The 20,509-nt window shown below is 37.1% G+C and overlaps 1 protein-coding gene across 2 annotated transcripts in view; it reads left to right on the top strand.

The window, feature by feature from the left end:
• Window positions 1-20,509, top strand: part of LOC133650661 (LHFPL tetraspan subfamily member 7 protein) — a 246,294-nt gene that overhangs the window by 29,989 nt on the left and 195,796 nt on the right. The window lies entirely within an intron of this gene.

The raw sequence follows: 20,509 nt of genomic DNA, 5'->3' as shown, positions 1-20,509 counted from the left end.
CAATCTGCATTCCTGGGAGAACAACACCCGCATCTATGCGACCCGGTCGTCACAAATAACAATACATTTACATTTACTTGTGGTCAACATAACATGTAAAGGTGGTTCTTTAGTCAAAATGTTTCCTAAATTATGTTTCACAGACCGTCTTCAAACCGCTTTCTGACTGTCTCTTCAGTATGCGACATTTTGTGGGCGGGTCTTATTTACATGTCTCCAGGCCAAGCCCATTTTGACTGTGTCTTCTCTCCGTCAGTCATGTTGTAGTTTTTAGCGCTTCCACATCGGGTCTACTGACAGATATAAGTTGCTGTCCAGTTGTTATATCTTTATTTCTTACACTTCTGAGTCTCATTTGCAAGTATTAAACAGTAAACTTTGCATGCAGTTGCTATTCCACGATGTTAGTTGGAGGTAGTGTATAGACTAGTTAGGGAGTAGTCTTTGCCATTAAGCTCAATATAGTTTTTTGTTGCACCCTAAAAGTGTTTATACTGTAAGTATTGTACTTATTACAAATCAGCTGTTGGATTGTAACATACATCTTAGTTGTAATTTGCATTATCAAGTTTGGAGGTGTTGAAATTGACATGTAAAATGGTGATGCTAGTCAGTAGCATGCCTATGGCAAATCCAATGTAAATTAGCATCGAGCTAGCACATTTAGAAAAGCCATCAAAACAGATATTGATGTGGCCGCTCGTGACATCAGTGATTCCCCAATTAAAGGGTCACAGGGCCGAGGGACACTAGAGATAAAAAGAAAAAAGCAAAACAACTTTAGCTCATACACACAGTACAATAAATCTGCAATACAATTGAATACGAAGCAATATTGTATACTTTTTGAAAACTTCAAAATTGAACACACATCCAAGGTTAGTGTAAATCATACTTGCCAACCCTCCCGATTTTCCCGGGAGACTCCCGAATTTCAGTGCCCCTCCCGAAAATCTCACAGGGCAACCATTCTCCCGAATTTCTCCCGATTTCCACCCGGACAACAATATTGGGGGTGTGCCTTACAGACAATACCTTTAACGTCCTCTCTCAACTGAAACGTTCACCCCTTGACAGCCGCATGCTGTCAAGGCGTCTGCTTTACCTCCATACAAACAGCGTACCAGCCCAGTCACGTAATATTGTAGCGTTGGACGGGTTTGACAATGGTCTTTACTAGAAGATGTCAAGTAATGCTGACACGTTGTATGCTCATGTAACTGGTTTGATGATAACGCAAGGCATACTTGATCAACAGCCATACAGGTCACACTGAGGGTGACCGTTTAAACAACTTTAACACTGTTACAAATATGCGCCACACTGTGAACCCACACCAAACAAGAATGACAAACACATTTCGGGAGAACATCCGCACCGTAACACAACATAAACACAACAGAACAAATACCCAGAATCCCCTGCAGCACTAACTCTTCCGGGAAGCTACAATAACATCTACAGCTTTTGGAGCTCAGTGCACAACTGCACACACAACAAGAAGGAGATGAAGCAGAAGAATGAAGAAGAGACATGGTGACGACGAGTAAGAAGAAGAAATATGCTTGCAAGTTTCAAAATGATTGGAAAAAAGTATTTCATTTCATCCAGAAAAGCTCGAAGGGGAAGGGGTATGCTGCCTGCACCTCAACCCCGCCCCCAGCAGAGGTGGGTAGAGTAGCAACACATTTCACTTAAGAGTACCGTTACTTTAGAGTGATATGAGTGAAAGTAAAATATAGTAATCCAAATAATTACTTTAGTAAGAGTAAGTATTTAGTGAAAACAACTACTAAAGCACTGATTAATTGTTGAGTAACTTCAGATGAATCTAGTAGCTATTTTGTAATTATACTTGTACTACAACTGTAGTTGGAGAGAGGGACTTTTACGGCATGTACTACAAAAGATGCACATTTTACATTCAGTCATTATGTTACAGTTATGATGTTAGGGTTAATGCTAGCATATATTTGTTAAAACATCAAAAACATCTATAGCGTACCGCAACATGTTTTCTTTAGTTGGAAGTAGGGGTGTATATCGTTAGGATTTTATTGATACCAATACCAATTTTGATATTTCTTATCGATACCGGTATTAGGCGATACTCTTATTGGTACTATATGTAAAAGTATGTGATTGGTGTAAAGAAAGATGTGGAAAAGATACATTTTTTATTACCATTCTTATTAGCACAAGAGGTTGTACACCACAAACATCATGTACCATCTCACAGCAGGGAAGTCTTTTGTCAACACCTGCTTTTTAAGTCTTAAACAAGTCAACTATGTTTGCAGTGCAAGGTGCAATGATGTTATGTCATCATTTTGTCAAGACCACACAGACACTGTGTTGTATTAATTACAATTCCACTCAGCTAGAAATAATATTTATGTATGGCATTCATGTGTAGAGCACAGACCTTTTACATGATAAATCATATCAAATGTATAATATAAATCAATAGCATGTTATGTGGGTGTGCATTTAAGCAAGGTGCAACGCAAACACGATGTAAAATAACGACTAGAGACCATGCTTCAGAGCAGGGGTCACCAACCTTTTTGAAAGCAAGAGCTACTTCTTGGGTGCTGATTAATGCGAAGGGCTACCAGTTTGATACACACTTCAATAAATTGCCAGAAATAGCCAATTTGCTCAATTTACCTTTAACTCTATGTTATTATTAATAATTAATGATATTTACACTTAATTGAACGGTTTAAAAGAGGAGAAAACACGAAAAAAATGACAATTAAATTTTGAAACATAGTTTATCTTCAATTTCGACTCTTTAAAATTCAAAATTCAACCGAAAAAAAGAAGAGAAAAACTAGCTAAAAAACTAGCTTTTCCTGATTAAGATTAATTTTAGAATTTTGATGACATGTTTTAAATAGGTTAAAATCCAATCTACACTTTGTTAGAATATATAACAAATTGGACCAAGCTATATTTCTAACGAAGACAAGTCATTATTTATTCTAGATTTTCCAGAATAAAAATTTTAAAAGAAATTGAAAAGACTTTGAAATAAGATTTAAATTTGATTCTACAGATTTTCTAAATTTGCCAGAATAATTTTTTTGAATTTTAATCATAATAAGTTTGAAGAAATATTTCACAAATATTCTTCGTCGAAAAAACAGAAGCTAAAATGAAGAATTAAATTAAAATGTATTTATTATTATTTACAATAAAAAAAAAAAAAAATTACTTGAACATTGATTTAAATTGTCAGGAAAGAAGAGGAAGGAATTTAAAAGGTAAAAAGGTATATGTGTTTAAAAATCCTAAAATCATTTTTAAGGTTGTATTTTTTCTCTAAAATTGTCTTTCTGAAAGTTATAAGAAGCAAAGTAAAAAAATGAATGAATTTATTTAAACAAGTGAAGACCAAGTCTTTAAAATATTTTCTTGGATTTTCAAATTCTATTTGAGTTTTGTCTCTCTTAGAATTAAAAATGTCGAGCAAAGCGAGACCAGCTTGCTAGTAAATAAATAAAATTTAAAAAATAGAGGCAGCTCACTGGTAAGTGCTGCTATCTGAGCTATTTTTAGAACAGGCCAGCGGGCTACTCATCTGGTCCTTACGGGCTACCTGGTGCCCGCGGGCACCGCGTTGGTGACCCCTGCTTCAGAGCAACTTTATGGATTATTATATTACTTCAAATCTTTACTTTTTTGAGTCAATTAATATTGGCCTGGAGATTAGAGGATCACTAAGAGGACAGTTAGAGGGCAGCTGAAGTGAATGTGACAGTGTGTCATAACTACAACAGTCAGCTTGATAAAAAAAATACAGACAGCCGTATAATTTTCCAGAATCTTAATGATCCTCATGGACCGAACCAGTTAGAACGAATACCAAAAATGACTGGTACTCGGTAAACATCTGTAGCTGTGAACATTGTGTACATTTCTACTGACACAGATGACAGCACATGATATAAGTCTTCATTTTCCTAGTTTGTGAGGTAAACACTGAAGAACCCCGTCTAGTCTGACTAAGAGTAACTTTTTACAGTGTGGGGCTGACAGTGGGATCATGTGACTGGTGAAATGGAGTCAAACGTCACAAGTGCGAATGTTGGATTGTTGAAATGGAGTCATGTGACGGTGCCCGCTAGCAGAAGTCTTTTCTCACAGCCAACAATTGGTTTTTGCAAGCAGTAATCAAAAGATTATAAAAAGGTATAATGATGATTGGAATGAAAATCTATTTTTTGGACGTATAATAAGCATTGAGATGCTTTTTTTTTTTTAAATTGAATATTAAGTTAATATATATATATATATATATATATATATATATATATATATATATATATATATATATATATATATATATATATATATATATATATATATATATATATATATATATATATATAGGATTAAAAAAACATATATATATATATTTTTTTAATATTTAAAAACTAATTATGAATCAATTTAAAATCAGATTAATAATTGCTATTCAGATGTGAAACATTTCTTTTGAGCACACTTCTGGAGGGGATCTTCACAAAATTACTGGTGTAAAAATAAAAAGTATGTTGGATTAAATTTACTCTGAAAAGTACAATGTATCCAAAATGTATTCTATTTAGCAATCTTTAATCCCACCAGACAGAACACTTACTACAAATACAGCGCAGACTGAAAAATGACGGTGCAATGTGAAAGGTAAATAAACACACACACACACACACACACACACACACACACACACACACACACACACACACACACACACACACACACACACACACACACACACACACACACACACACACACACACACACACACACACACACACACACACACACACACACACACACACACACACACACACACACACACACACACACACACACACACACACAATATGTGCAATAATGAACAACAACCATGTTAATGCTGAACACATAGCTTTATCAACTTTTTATGAAGCAAGTGCTGCAAAGTACGCTGGGAAACGAGAAGCACTTCTTGCATCAATGGGAGTGATGCAGGCCCCCAGCATGCTTTTCGGCACCTCCTCAACTATCAGTAGTACAGGAGTTGCCCTGTGTGTGTGTTATGTACCTGTTTCTGTGATATGGTTATAGTGTTGAGGGCATTTTATACAATTGAATTTTTGTATTTTCTGTTACAAAGTTTTTATTTAATTTGTTTATTTATTTATTTTTTTAAATTCCATATCTACTGTATTATCGGTAACAACAATACTTATGTATAATTGGTCATATTTCCTGGTCAGCCTGTTGATGTATGCAAGCACTACTCCCACCTAGCTGGACGCTCGTGTATCGTTCAAGCATGAATAAAGACGCTAACAATTGAGGTTTTTAACTCCAAATTATATACATCATACTTGTAAACAAAAATGAATCTGATTCTGATACTGATGTCTATGTATTTAACTTGTGAATGACTGGTAAAAAAACGTCCAGAGTGTTCCAACATCAGCTGGGCTAAGCTCCAGCTCAATCCAGCGGTAGAACATGAATGAATGACTTGAACTAATTGCTCATATTAAACAAAATGCTATCTCAAAGTTTTAGTAGTGGTGACATCACAATTAACACAACGTCAAAAAACCAAAGAGAAAGCAAAACACTCTTGTGTGGTTGAAATCAAACAAGATTCGCTGATATCTCTGACAGTGTGAAGAATAAAATCAGCAGCAAATTATCAGCGTTTTAGTGCATCATGTTGTGATTGTAGTTAATCAGCTTGCATGATTGCAAAACAATCATAATCACAAAACTGTGTGGAGAGGTGACGCTTAAGCCAAAAAACAATCTCTAACATTTTGTTGCAAATCGAGGTGGTTTTGCCATTTAGTCTACTTGCATCGGGGCCACTTTTCAATCAGTCACACAAACATGTGATTTTTTTGGTTTTGGTGGAGGTCTATACCAGTACATACTTTTAATATTTTTTTGTGTGGAATGTAAGGCTGGGCGATATGTACCAAACTGGTATCCCGGTATTTTTAGGCCGAATGGCGACAAACAGTACATATTGGTATTTTAAACAAAACGTCCAAAGTGTTTATTTTAAAACTCAACACCACAGTACTGTTAGTACCACTGTTCTGAAAATTATTTTTAAAGTGATTGAATAAGCTCCTTGTTACTTAACCCAAAAAGTAATTTAGACTTAGACTTAGACACATTTTAATTATCCACAAGGGAAATTGTTCCACACAGTAGCTCTCATTTAGGTACTAATGTAATAATAATAATGGATTAGATTTATATAGCGCTTTTTCTAGACACTCAAAGCGCTTCACAGAGAAGTGAGAACCCATCATTCATTTTTACAACTCATTCATTCATCATTCATTCTCCGGTGTGAGCGGCACCGGGGGCAAGGGTGAAGTGTCCTGCCCAAGGACACAACGGCAGCGATTTTTGGATGGTAAGAGGCGGGGAGCGAACCTGCAACCCTCAGGTTTCTGGCAAGGCCGCTCTACCCACTACGCCATGCCGCCGTAATGTAACTTTCTCTTTAACAAATGTAGTTAAAATATTATTAAAACAAATCATCGCGAAGGCCCGCGGTTGACGCGATGTGATTTTCAATGAATCAATGAAGCGTCGGTAAACAGCGGGAGTAACTGTCAAAGGCAGCATCAAAAGTTATTATATATTGGTATTGTCTCAAATACATACCTCTTTCTTAAATATACCGGTATAACTCGTGTTACCGGCATACTGCCCAGCTCTAGTGTAACGTTAGAAAACATCAAGTGAAATTACTCAGAGAACAGTGGTAGGTATGAAAATATTAACCTAAAATCTTTATGACATATTTCATGTTTTAGAAGTGGAGTGTTAATTGTTGTTTTGGTGACATTTAATAGTCACAATGATTAATTGGATTAAGAGCATGATGCAGGAAGTTGAGTGATGTGGACACGTTTGTTACTGGATATTTTCTAATACGCGTTTGCCTTAGAGACTGTACGTGTAAATATTATGTAACTTTAATTATTTGATACTTGTTCATATTGATAAATGTGATGTTTTAGACTGCAATATTGTTCAATTAAAGGCCTACTGAAACCCACTACTACCGACCACGCAGTCTGATAGTTTATATATCAATGATGAAATCTTAACATTGCAACACATGACGATACGGCCGGGTTAACTTATAAAGTGCAATTTTTAATTTCCCGCTAAACTTCAGGTTGAAAACGCCTTTGGAAGATGACGTATGCGCGTGACGTAGCCAGTGAAACAGGAGTATCGGTAGCCCATTGAAGCCAATACAAAAAGCTCTGTTTTCATCTAAAAATTCCACAGTATTCTGGACATCTGCGTTGGTGAATCTTTTGCAATTTGTTTAATGAACAATGGAGACTGCAAAGAAGAAAGTTGTAGGTGGGATCGGTGTATTAGCGGCGGACTACAGCAACACAACAAGGAGGACTTACTTGGATAGCAGACGCGCTAGCCAACGCTAGCCGCCAACTGCATCTGTGATCGGGTGAAGTCCTTCGTCGCGCCGTCGATCGCTGGAACGCAGGTGAGCACGGGTGTTGATGAGCAGATGAGGGCTGGCTGGCGTAGGTGGAGCGCTAATGTTTTATCATAGCTCTGTGAGGTCCGGTTGCTAAGTTGCTAAGTTAGCTTCAGCGTCGTTAGCAACAGCATTGTTAAGCTTTGCCAGGCTGAGAATTATTAACTGTGTAGTTACATGTACATGGTTTAATAGTATTGTTGATCTTCTGTCTATCCTTCCAGTCAGGGATTTATTTATTTTGTTTCTATCTGCATTTGAGCCAGATGCTATCACGTTAGCTCAGTAGCTAAAGAGCTTCGCCGATGTATGGTCGTGGAGATAAAAGTCACTGTGAATGTCCATTTCGCGTTCTCGACTCTCATTTTCAAGAGGATATAGTATCCGAGGTGGTTTGAAATACAAATTCGTGACCCACAATAGAAAAAGGAGAGAGTGTGGAATCCAATGAGCCAGCTTGTACCTAAGTTACGGTCAGAGCGAAAAAAGATATGTTTTGCACTGCATTCTAGTCCGTCACTCTAATGTTCCTCATCCACAAATCTTTCATCCTCGCTCAAATTAATGGGGTAATCGGTCCGAATCGCTCTAGCTGCGTTAAAAACGATAGAAAAATATGAGGAAGCGAACAACTGACTACGTCACGCTACTTCCGGTAGGGGCAAGGCTTTTTTTTATCAGAGACCAAAAGTTGCGAACTTTATCGTCGTTGTTCTGTACTAAATCCTTTCAGCAAAAATATGGCAATATCGCGAAATGATCAAGTATGACACATAGAATGGATCTGCTATCCCCGTTTAAATAAAAACAATTAATTTCAGTAGGCCTTTAAAGACACTGTCTGTCTATGTCTAGCTTATTTGCTACTGAGTGCTCAGCTGTTGTGTAGTTGCCAGCTCCTTATGGCCTGCGCCATGTAGCCTACCATGTTTACCTTTTGTAAATGACTTCACTAAAAAAAAGAAAAGACCAACGTTGTGTGCTTATTGGAGGACATTTAAATGTTAACTGGCTGTCCGGCTTTGCACAAGTAAACGCGCTGCAGGACTGCTTGAAATCGGACATTTTAGATACAAGCCGATATCATCCGATATTAGTTTTTTTTGCTGATATCGAATATTTGATATCAATATGATAACGCAAACAAAAATATTCCACCTGGAGCAGTGGGTCCACCAATTGCAGACTATCTGGTTTCACCGATTGTCCCTTGATCCATTGCCCATTCCAGACTCTCCAGTCGCCTATCTGCCAGCCATAAGCAGGAAGAAAGCGTGCAGGAGGAATGAGAGCTGCTGGAAGTCGTGTTTTACTGCTATTCCTTCCACCCAGTTGTTTTTCACATGATTGCTTTGGAGCAGCACATCATCCTGCTGCTGATGAGGCTGCGTTACCCGGAAAAGCATCATGCTGCTGCTTTTATGAGTCAAACACGTCCACGGCTGCAGACTCAGCCTCATATAAATTATCACTTTTTTTGTTTGTCCGTTCCCCTTGTCTCGCACATAAATTGAAGACGTGCAGAAAGGAGTGCTTGAGAAGGCGCTGCATGCACTTGGAGAGAGATGAATGGTTGGGTTGTGGACATAAAATGTGGTCTTCTGCCTTATTAGCATACAACGCATGTTCACACCAAGGCCTCCTTCTGACTGCTGGCAAAATGAATGGCAGCTTAGGTGTATTTCATATAGTTTACAAATATAGATTTAAGGCTGAAGACAATATTTGATTAGCAAGTCCTTGTCTTTAGAAGTACATTAGTACCTCAACTTACAAGCTCAGTTGGTTCTGTGACGGAGTTCTTAACTCAAAACACTTGTATCTCAAATCCACGCCTGCCATTGAAATACATTTAAATCAATTTAATTGGTGGTTGGTGCCCCCAAAACAGCACACTGCCTTTTAAAAAAGAAAAACTAACTTTTAGAGAATAAATATTGTATAAAACAATAAAATAACACGTACGACTAACAACTGCAGTAGTTTTATGAAGTAATGTAACAACATTGTATAGTAGAGAGAGCGAAGTGCAGTGGAGAGCTGACTTCTACGGTATATCCTTCAAGTTGCTTCTGCGTCCAACACAAAATCAGCAGCTTCTCCATATTTTAGTGGATAAATGTTTGCCATTTAGCTGTTATTTTAACGTTCTTAACTGGCGTTATTTGTTTATTTAAAAATGATCCCCATTAGCTAGCTGATGCCATGACAGTCAGCTAGTCTTACTGTGGTCCATGCAAAACGTTACATATTACGTAACAGTTTAAAAACACTGCAAAACACATAAGAAAATGACACGAGTTCACATTATAATTCGTCAATATCAATATATGTATAAAATATGTTTAAAAAAAAGTATTCAATTTCATCAATCAACATGAAAAATCAACACTGGTACAAAATAACACAGGGAGTAACACAAATTAATTTAGTTTGGGTTATTCCCTCAACTTTGGTCATTTCCATTCCAGTAACCCTAACCTTTGCACTATTTTCTTAAAGGCTGATTTAACTTTAATTAGACAAATATCGAGAGGTAAGTTATTCCAATAAGCAACGACTATAAGTTACTGTTTTTTTATTGAGTTTGTCTTTGAACTAGGAATGACAACATGACCGTTAACAGCATATCTTGTATTGTGACTACAGTATGTTCGTCAATACAACAGTCAGTCTGCTCAAACGAAAATGAGGGTATTTTGGAGTCAGTAACGCAACAGAAAAATGTGGCCAAACCTGAAGAAACCCTTTGATTATTGAGAGGCTAGAATGCATCTTATCAATACTAGCGCAGAGCCAGTCTCGCAGCCATGTTTTGAGCAATGTGTAATTTAACTAAATTAGTTTTCGCCGTGAATGACCATAACGTTGAGCAATAATCCAAGTGACACAAAATTTGTGATTTACAAACTTGACCCCTTGTACATAAGAAGAACACTTTCTCGTGACTGCAATACTTTAACCCATTTTTTTTACCCATTGTATTTAAATGCTCAATACACGATAGTTTACAATCGAGGACAATGCCGAACAATTTTGCTTAGGCTACCTGTTGTGTGGGCATACCGGGTATGAAAGTTTAGGTGTAGAAAGTAATTTATGTCACTACCCAAAAACAATACTCTTAGCTTTACATATATATTTAAGGCTAATCTGTTTGCTTTTATCGAAAGATAAATTACTTTCAACTCGCTAGACAAAACTTGGTTTAATTAATTGCATGAGCTAGCAGTATAGTGTTCAGTCGGATCATCCGCGGACATTGTTACAACGAGACTATTCACAGCACAGCATAAGTCATTAGTAAAATAAATAGCAGAGGTCCTAAACAACTTTCCTGAGGAATCCCGTACGCCAACATACCATAAACTAGCATTATAAAAGACCATTTCTTTTTTAGAAGTAAGATAACTCATCTGCAGAGTAGTCGCTGATTGGCTGAAACCTTAAAGGGGAACTGCACTTTTTTTGGGAATTTTGCCTATTGTTCACAATCATTATGAGAGACAAAAGGTCTCGTTCTAGGAGAGACAAAAATCTGCTCGTTGTAGGTGGCTCACAATGCAGCTAATGAGAACAATCAATTCTACCTCTAAATCACTTAAAAATGCATTCAAAAAGTCAAAAACTGTCAAAAATACTTACAGTAATTTACATTCCGTAACCTGTATAAAACCCAAATTGTAGTGACATTGTTATTGTAAGAGTGATCACTGAGGAACTCTTTTTTTATCGTAGTAACACATCGCCATACCACGGTATTAGCCATAAAAGCTAGCTACGGCAAGAGATAAGCTAGCTTCTACGTCAACATGAAACACGTTTGAGTTTGTAATGCACAACACTGCGATAGGACAATAACCTGTACTGACTGAAAAACATGAACAATCCTATTACAGTATCTGTAAAGTATTAGCCCACATTTCATGTTTTGTTCGTGCACAGCTGAGCTAGCCAGAGAGCGTACGGTATGTAATGTAGTTGTACTAACACGCATGGCGTGCTGCGTGTATCATGATCAATATTAAAGTGACTCACTCGATGGACAGTTGTTCGTCTGGTCCAGCTGACCGGGGACGTTTCCGGTTGATTTTGGGTAAGCTATCCATTTATCTTGAAATAACTTGGCTCCAAGTTCCACATTTATAGTGTCAAAATCGCTTTCATCCCTTCTCCTGGCTTCCGTCTGCTTCAACGTCTCACACTTCCTTCCTGCTCACTTCTATAAGCAGCAATATATTTAGTGCCAAAAGTATAGGGTTGTAAATCCTCATTTGTCCAAAAATAGTCATCTTCGTTGTCTGTTACCAAGTTTGCCATGATTAGAAAACACACTCGTGTTTTATTCTGGAAATAGAAACACATATTTGTTGCCAGAAGTCAGACGTGCGCTGCTATGGAAACAGAAATCAATGCGTGGACGAAATCAGTCCTGGAAATTATTAAAATGATCACAAAACTTTAAAAATTTAACATATTACATATTGTTTTGAACATATACATTACATATAGACTTGCACTGTGTATATAAAACGTTGGAGGGTTTTGAAATTGCTTTAGAGGGCTTTGAAGGCTACAACGGTGACTCCCATTAGCCGCATCGTACAAGGGATTTTTATCATCTTTAAAATCCTAAAAAAAATGTGTGTTCTTGTCTCTCATAATGATTGTGAACGATAGGCAAAATACAAATTAAAGTTTATCAAGTAGAATATCATGATCAATTGCGTCAATTGCTGAAATCTAACATGGATGCTCCAGCAATTTTTGAGGTGGTAATCACCCTGACCAACCGTCAGTCATTTGAAAAAGAGCTGTGGCAGTCTGAGTGGAGTGGCCCTTTCTTTAAGCATGTTGATATTTATACTTATAGGTCAACTATTTGGACCACAGAAAGGTCCAAATAGTTGTTATTTGTTAGATGTTATTAAGAAGTGGAATGATTTTACCCTCTTTTCACAATGTAGGAAATACCCCACATAGCAGACATCTATTAAATATATGACATAATGGAAGAGAAATGTAATCAGCAGTGATGTTTAACACCTTACTATGGAGACTGCCTGTACCGACACATCCATATTCAGGAAAGGCTTTCAGCAGTTCTTGAACATGGCGCTCATCTCCACAATTGAATTAAAATGTACAACTTCTACCATTCATTATTTTATTTTTGAACAGGTCATAACTATTGTGACCTGTGCCACAATGATTCTGCCCTATTTTGTTCACCTTAATGATAAAATCACTGAAATAATTAGCAATGTAAAAAAGTTGTCCAGCACAAGGCTATTTAGTTCATGTATCTTGTACCTTATAATACAGATGTTCCCATGAACAATTACCAAGCCTTTTGATGGAAGATTAAAGTTGCATTATTCAATTATTTGTCAGTCATTGCATGTTCTGAAGTTACCATAGACTAAGAAGCCTATGCATAACAGTATTTCCTATTCTTGATCTGTGTTACCTCCGTTTCTTTGTGGCTGTGATGGTGGGTGAGAGATGAGTTTGTCATAACAAAGATAGGCTATGTCCCCCCTCTCCCTGGCAGCTCTCAAGGCAGGCAGCAGTTCCTTCCGTTTCTGCCGCACAGCATCTGGAAGTTCCTCATTCAGATAGATGTTGGTTCCTTTCAGGTGTTTAGCCCTCATTCTGCTTCAGTATGGTGCAGACTAGCAGTGATACACTCAAATTGCTTTGCCAAGTTTGTGACACCCTCTGTCATGTTTCTGATTATTTATTTATTTAATTCAATAAATATCATCCACTTCTTCTCGGCACTGTCCTTCACACCCATTTTCTTCCTTTACCATGGTTAACTTAAGCTATAACTTAAAGCATAACAGTTAGCTGAGAGGCAGCTCTTATCTCAAGGCACTTAAATTAAGGCATCGCTGTATCTTTTGGCTTCCTTGGGAGGTTTAACTTGATATTGAATCCAGCATTGCTTTCCTTTTCCCATTAATAATGTGTCTTTTCTGGGGATGAGTTTCTTCAGTCCTGTGATTGACAGAAGATGCATCTGAGGCGTATCCTTGCTCAATGTCAGCTAGGTTAAGATCCGTCTTTACTAGGATTTTAGAAAATGACAATGATTTCCTAAGATTGCCACTGGTCTATTTTGCATTCACTTGACAGCCTGCAAATAAAATCTTATGTGAACAGAATATTGAATTCAATTTGCATTTTGGTCTTAGCTTAAAAGGATGTGTAGAACATTGGTATAGGGTTATCATTGTTATCTGGGTAGGGTGCACCTTCAAAAAACAAAATTTTTAATTGAAACTGTTCACAGCAATGACATGCTAGACTAGCGCATGAAAAAGCAGACAGACTTAAAAATGATGTTTGCTTGGCCTCCCTTTGTTTACATGTGTAGTTCCACCTCCCTGTCTAAAACATGTGTGTTCGCAGGTTTGTTCGGGTACTATACGCCTTTGAAAAATACCGGTGCTTTTTTAAATAAATTTGATTTGTTTTTAAACATAAACATTATCACCAGCAGGTTATTACAATGTTGCACACACTCGTACAGGTGGAGACGCTCTATTGGTGGAAGTTTGGGTTTTAAGATCACTTGGGGCCTGATTTACTAATATCCAAATACCACACGCTAAACCGAGTGTGCAAACAATAAAAATGCATGTATTCTTAGTGGGCGTGTTGCGTGTGGTCTACTAACTAAAAGTTATTTAAATGAGGATTTTGCGTGTACTATACGGGGCATTACCACAGAGACACTGGATCATTTACTGCACATTCATGGCATACCTGTGGCGTTTTTGCTATATTTTCAAACGTACGGGCATATAAGAAGCAGTCAGATTTTTTGCATACTTCAAAAAGTTGTTTTTATTTGGGAGATATGTTATATACATAATATACATTATATACAGGTATTTTCTATGTGAAAAAACAATCGCCATTAAAAAACACTAAAGGACACCATCAGTTGAATTAGTTTTATTCAGCTTTTTAAGTTACCCAGCATGCAGTATAAAATTATAAAAGGATGTTGCTGAATAGACAAAATATCTTTTTTTTTTATGTCAGTCCAAATATATTGACACGCACAAGTAAGATGGATAATTTTTGTCTGTCCATTGTCTGCCTTTGTAGCAGCGGGACTGATCCAACAGTTGTGTGTGTAACTGTCAGTTTGCACGTACTTTTTAGACGTGCAAAATAAACACGATAATTTAGGTGCCACAATCACTTTCTCGTTTAGTAAATCAGCCTGCGTGTGCTAAGTAATTACATTTGCATTTTCTCCTCGCAGTATTGTGGGCGTTTTGACGATCCACGTATATTTTGCATATTAATGAGGACAGAGAAGCAAAATGGATTGCATGCCTTATTCTGCTCACTTAACAGACACAACCCACTTTGCACACGTTTAGTAGATCTGCTTTGCGTGTGCTATCAACTTTGCAGGTGTTTTAGTACACACAAACCTTTTGTAAATTAGGCCCATGGTGTACTTTAAAAATAGTTTGTCCCCCGATGGCTGAAACACGTTTTTTTGTTTTGTTTTGCAGTTTTGTTGATTTTGTGTCCCTGTTCCAAAGAACACCTCGTTTTTGATGAAGTGTTCTTTAACCTTTTTTGGATAAACAATCACACTCATTGGTGACTTAGTTTCTGCGAAGAATGGATAGTGGTGCTTTAAAAGTTTATTCATCTTTACTTGTTGTGTGTGGGTGGTTTATTTGTTTGGAAACCACACAAAGATGATTAACAACTCTATGAGGCGTCACTCCTATACTCCTACTGTATACTGGCTCTCAGACAGTATGTTCTTTTTTTCCAATGGCTGCAAAATAACATACTGTGGCATGAACGACAGTTGATAAATCTAGCATGCTGATGTAGGGTTGTGGAGTCACACCAGTGCAGTTCAGTTCAGTTTCAGTTTATTATACATACGATACAATGTAATGCATCACATATTTCCAGTTGTTTTATGACATCACATCCAAAAAGGAGTAGGAAGAAGGAGAGTTTATTTAATCCTACCCCTTTTCATATCATAACAGTTTTATCCTATTCCCTTGTTCTCTGTTTGTAACAGAACAGTGAATAAACAAATAATAAATAAATATAGCATAAGTAAGTAAAAAAACGAATATTAAATAAATCAATAATCATTATCTCCTTTTTTTTTTAAAGTTTCAAGATGTTCATCATAACTGTTTTTCTTTGTTCTTTGTGAACACTTGTAGTTTGAACAGTCTCTTAAACTGAATCATATTGGTGCTTTGTTTGATTTCCTTATGTAATCCATTCCATAATTAAATTCCACATGCTGATATGCTAAAGATCTTAAGTGTTCTACGCGCATACAAATGTTTTAAATGAGATTTTCCTCTAAGGTTATATTTCTCCTCTTTTGTTGAGAAAAATTGTTGTTTATTCTTGGGGAGCAGGTTATAATTTGCTTTGTGCAGAATTTTAAATGTTTGCAAATTCACTATGACATTGATTTTCAATATTTGTGATTCAATAAATAAAGGGTTTGTATGTTCTCTATATTCAACATGTTGTATTATTCTAATTTATCTTTTTTGTAACACAGTTCATAAATGAAGCACACATTTGTAGTTGTTTCCCCATATTTCTACACAATAACTCAGACATGGAAACACTAGCGAGCAGTAGAGAATATGGAGTGATTTTTGGTCCAGAACATCCATCCATCCATCCATTTTCTACCGCTTGGCCCTTTCAGGGTCTCGGGGGTGCTGCAGCAACATATTTTGCCTTGATCATTATTGATGTTTTTCTTGCTACTTTATTGTATATTTTTTACCCCGAAGTTTCCAGTTCATTTTGTCATCTATTGTTACACCCAAAAAATGTTATTTTACCGTTTTAATATCTACTCCGTCTATTTGTATTTGTGTTTGACTTTTCCTTCTACTGTTGCCAAATAGCATTATTTTAGTTTTACTGCGATTCAAAGATAGTCTGTTTTTTGTCAAACCATCTTTTTAATTTGTTAGTTTCTTCTGTTATTATTTGTATTAGCTTCTGTGTGTTCTCTCCTGAACAAGACACAGTCGTGTCATCTGCAAATAATACTAACTTTAAGTCTTTTGTAACTTTACAAATGTTGTTTATATAAAGATTGTACAATTTTGGTCCCAGTATTGATCCTTGAGGTACGCCACAAAATATTTTTAGCTTTGTAGAAGTGTGTTCGCCTCGCTTCATGTATTGCTTCCTGTTGGTTAAATAGCTTCTTACCCAGTTCAAGACCAAACCTCTGATGCCATACCTTTCTATTGTGTTTATTAAGATATTATGATTGATTGTGTCCAATGCTTTTGTTAAATCCATAAACACTGCAGCAGCACATTTTTTGCTATCAATTGCATTGGTGATCTCTTCCGTTATTTTGATTAATGTCATTGATGTTGAGATGTTGGCTCTGTAACTGTATTGGTTGTCTGTTTTCATATCAATTCCGTTACAATCAGTTGAGGTCTTGAATTGAAATTTTTTCACAATTTTGATTATTTCCTCTTTTGTCACTCCCTTCTAGGAACATCGAGTTGGGATTTCTGTCTATTGTGTCATTCAAAACCTTAACTGACTCGGGATCTGTAATCCTTTCCGCCAGATTTGGTCCAATGTTCTCAAAGTACTTATTGAAGCTTTCAACTACTTTGTCCATATTGTCATTGTTTACATTTCCATCTGAGAAGGAATTAGAACAAACCTTCTTAGCACCATTTTTAATCATGTTGTTTGGGATGCCCCATGTTGCTCCAGTGTGACGTGCTGTGCTGTAAACTACAAAAGTTGATGTAAACAATGTGTGGGCACAGTCGTCGTCCTTGCTCTCTTGAATATAACAAAATGGCTAGCATTTTGGTTTTTAAGGTAGGGGTGTCTTTAAATTGTCGACTGTTCGACAATTCGATTGGGATTAGTCTGAGTTGACTATCAACACGGTCAAAACGTCGGCCATTAAACCCCTCTTCTCCCTCCGTGGCAGAGGGGAGTTGAGGTCAAAATGGGATGAAATTCACAATCAGACAGAAAGTTTATCATTCCTCGATCAGCCATCCATCATTATTATGACGTGTTTTTTTTCCACCAGTGTGATATAGAAGCTCTGATCAGGGCAGAACAGCATGTCGTCTTTTTCTTGGGGCGCTAGGGACTGTGCAGAAGTGCTTCCATCGTGAAAAGATGCTGAGTCAGCAGATTTGGGCAGGCCACCTTCCATTCGTTAAGCAGCCTGTCACGTCTGCTGGCTTCACCGTGAATCCTACTGTAGTTTATGTATTGATTTAACCGGGAGCCTCGCTCCATTTTCTAAGATAAATGACGGCTCATTCGGCTTGTTGCGTACCAGTCCTTTGTAGTCGTGTGTGTGTGTTTGTGTGTGTGTGTGTGTTTTGTGTGTACCTGCAAACGGCCTCCTATGACTGCATTAACAATTTACAACTTTTAATTTGGTAAATCTAAAATGCTATTTCTGATGACGACAGCGTTGTGATGTTTGTCTGTAGTCGAGTTTTATACGTCCTGCCTTCCTTTTCTCACCTAAGATCAAACTGTAAAACTCCTGGGATGTCGCCAAGCTGCCAAACATAACTCCTGGGTCCAATCCCACAGTGAGCTGTGTGACTTCAAACAAAATCTCCCGTGTGTGTGTGTGTGTGTGTGTGTGTGTGTGTGTGTGTGTGTGTGTGTGTGTGTGTGTGTGTGTGTGTGTGTGTGTGTGTGTGTGTGTGTGTGTGTGTGTGTGTGTGTGTGTGTGTGTGATCTTTCACAATTATATAAAGGGAAATGTTTACAGCATCTTTCAGCAAGGAAAGTAGAGGTGAAGTGTAGGGATAGGTACCATTCACATTTGAACCGATACGGTAACCAATTCCCAGTACCTGGGAGTTGATACCGGTACTCTACAGTAGCAATTTTTGGTACTTTTGTGTGTGTTAATAAATGTTGCAAGTTTGTTAATAAAATCAAATTTTTTTATATAACATTTAAAAATGAGCTGATTATGGTACTTTTGTGTGTGTTAATAAATGTTACTAGTTTATTAATAAAATCAAATTTTTTTATATAACATTTAAAAATGAGCTGATTATGATGATAAAACTGTGCTGTCCAGTTGTTATATCTTGTTTTCTTTTAACATTTGCAAGTTTTATATCGTAGACTTAGCATGCAGTTTAAATTCCAAGACGTTAGGCAACAGTATAGGTGTGTTGCCTAGCTTGGAAGTAGTCTTTGCCATGAAGCTGAATGTGTCAGTCTTGTCTTTTTTTGTGCCATACAACATATTTATACTGTAATATTGTACTTATTACAAACTTGTGGTTTGATTGTAATGTGCGTCTTCATGGAGGTGTTGAAATTGCCATTTAAAATCACTCATTTTAATCAGTAGCATGTCTAAGGCAAATCCAATTAGCATCAAGCTAGCACTTTTTGGAAAAGTAGAGCCTTACTGTACATTTCAGTATTTTCAAATAAGCATACTTTCTTCATTGACTTTAAAAATTGCAACTTTGCCCAGTTAGGCTGAGTGCTGCTTGAGTGCTTATTTCCTCGCCAAGTGTTTGGGACTGAACATGATGTCATGTGCAACCAAAGTATTGTTAGATTTTACGTGACTTGATACCCGGTAGTACTGACGGAATTTGGTGGGTGCCTATGAAATAACTGAATTTGGTACCCATCCTTAGTTGAGTGGAGCAATATTTATTTCTAATAATACCTTGTGATCGATCTTGTGATATAGCCTGAAAATTATATCCTGATGTTTTTAGGAAATATTGTGTTGACCCAGTGGCGGAACAAGTCAGGGCCAGGTTGGGGTCTGGCCCGTCCCAAACAATAAAGCTCATCCTAACATCATTTTACAACATACACATTCCTCTCTGGTTTTACTATCGATGAGCTTTAACCAAGTTTTGAAAAGTTATTCAGCAACTTTTGCTTAAATTTGCATGTTCCCATTTTCCCGACATGTATTCCATTTTCTTGCTCTCACCGCAGCATCAGAACATTCACAGGATGTGGAGCAATTATTAAAGGGGATGTGAACTTTTTTTTTAAAATTTTGCCTATTATTCACAATCCTTATGTAAGACAACAACACATATTCTTTGTTTAATGTATTTTGAGTCATAAATAAACGTTAGCAAAATCCCAATTATCCTAATTCTAACAATGGAGTTAATGGGAGTGCCGCTATTCCGACCACAAAGCCCCTCTATGTTTTAAAGATTGTACATGCATACAAATGTTTTAAATTACATTGTCTCTTTTGCTGAGAAGAATTGTTGTATGCAAAGCATTTTGGGGTCACAAAAACGGCAGCCATGTGAGTTCCTAACAAGTTGCTTCCTAGCAGTTCCACTGTAGACACGGCACAAGAGCCAAGTGTGCAGTTTTTAACAAAGTTTTTAATGTACATAGATTTTTTCAAAATCTTTCTCCCGCAGAACGTGACTTTTCAGTCACGTCCGTATCCTCTCTCCCCTCCTGCTGCCGGCCGCTTACTGTTAAAGACAACAGATGATTAGATTAACACGTACCACCTGTGAAATCTAATCACCTGCCAGCTGTGTCTCCCCGTCAGCACTGCCACGCCCCCGTCTGATGGTGCTCTGTCCTTAGCACCATGGACAGAGGTGGTGACCTTTGCTCCTGCAGGCAGCGCTGCCAAAACCTCCCCCCACACTAATATTTTCATATAATCTAATACAGATGTTAATAATATTGTGGATGATATGATGTTACACAGCATTCACATTCATGTAAAGTTTTTTTTTATATACAAACGCTAATAGTTTCTAGCAGCAAACTTACACAAGAGCTATTAAACGCAATTTCAAGTTCACACGCAACTATTTTAGTTGCAAATGTTTGCAATGTTTGTTAGGGTTGCCTAGCATCTCTTGAAAAACAGAATTGTCCCATATTTATAAACAAAAAAAT

This window comes from Entelurus aequoreus, linkage group LG05 (genome assembly GCF_033978785.1).
Source record: "Entelurus aequoreus isolate RoL-2023_Sb linkage group LG05, RoL_Eaeq_v1.1, whole genome shotgun sequence".
NCBI classification, from domain to species: domain Eukaryota; kingdom Metazoa; phylum Chordata; class Actinopteri; order Syngnathiformes; family Syngnathidae; genus Entelurus; species Entelurus aequoreus.
This window is presented reverse-complemented; position numbering and strand designations above follow the sequence as displayed.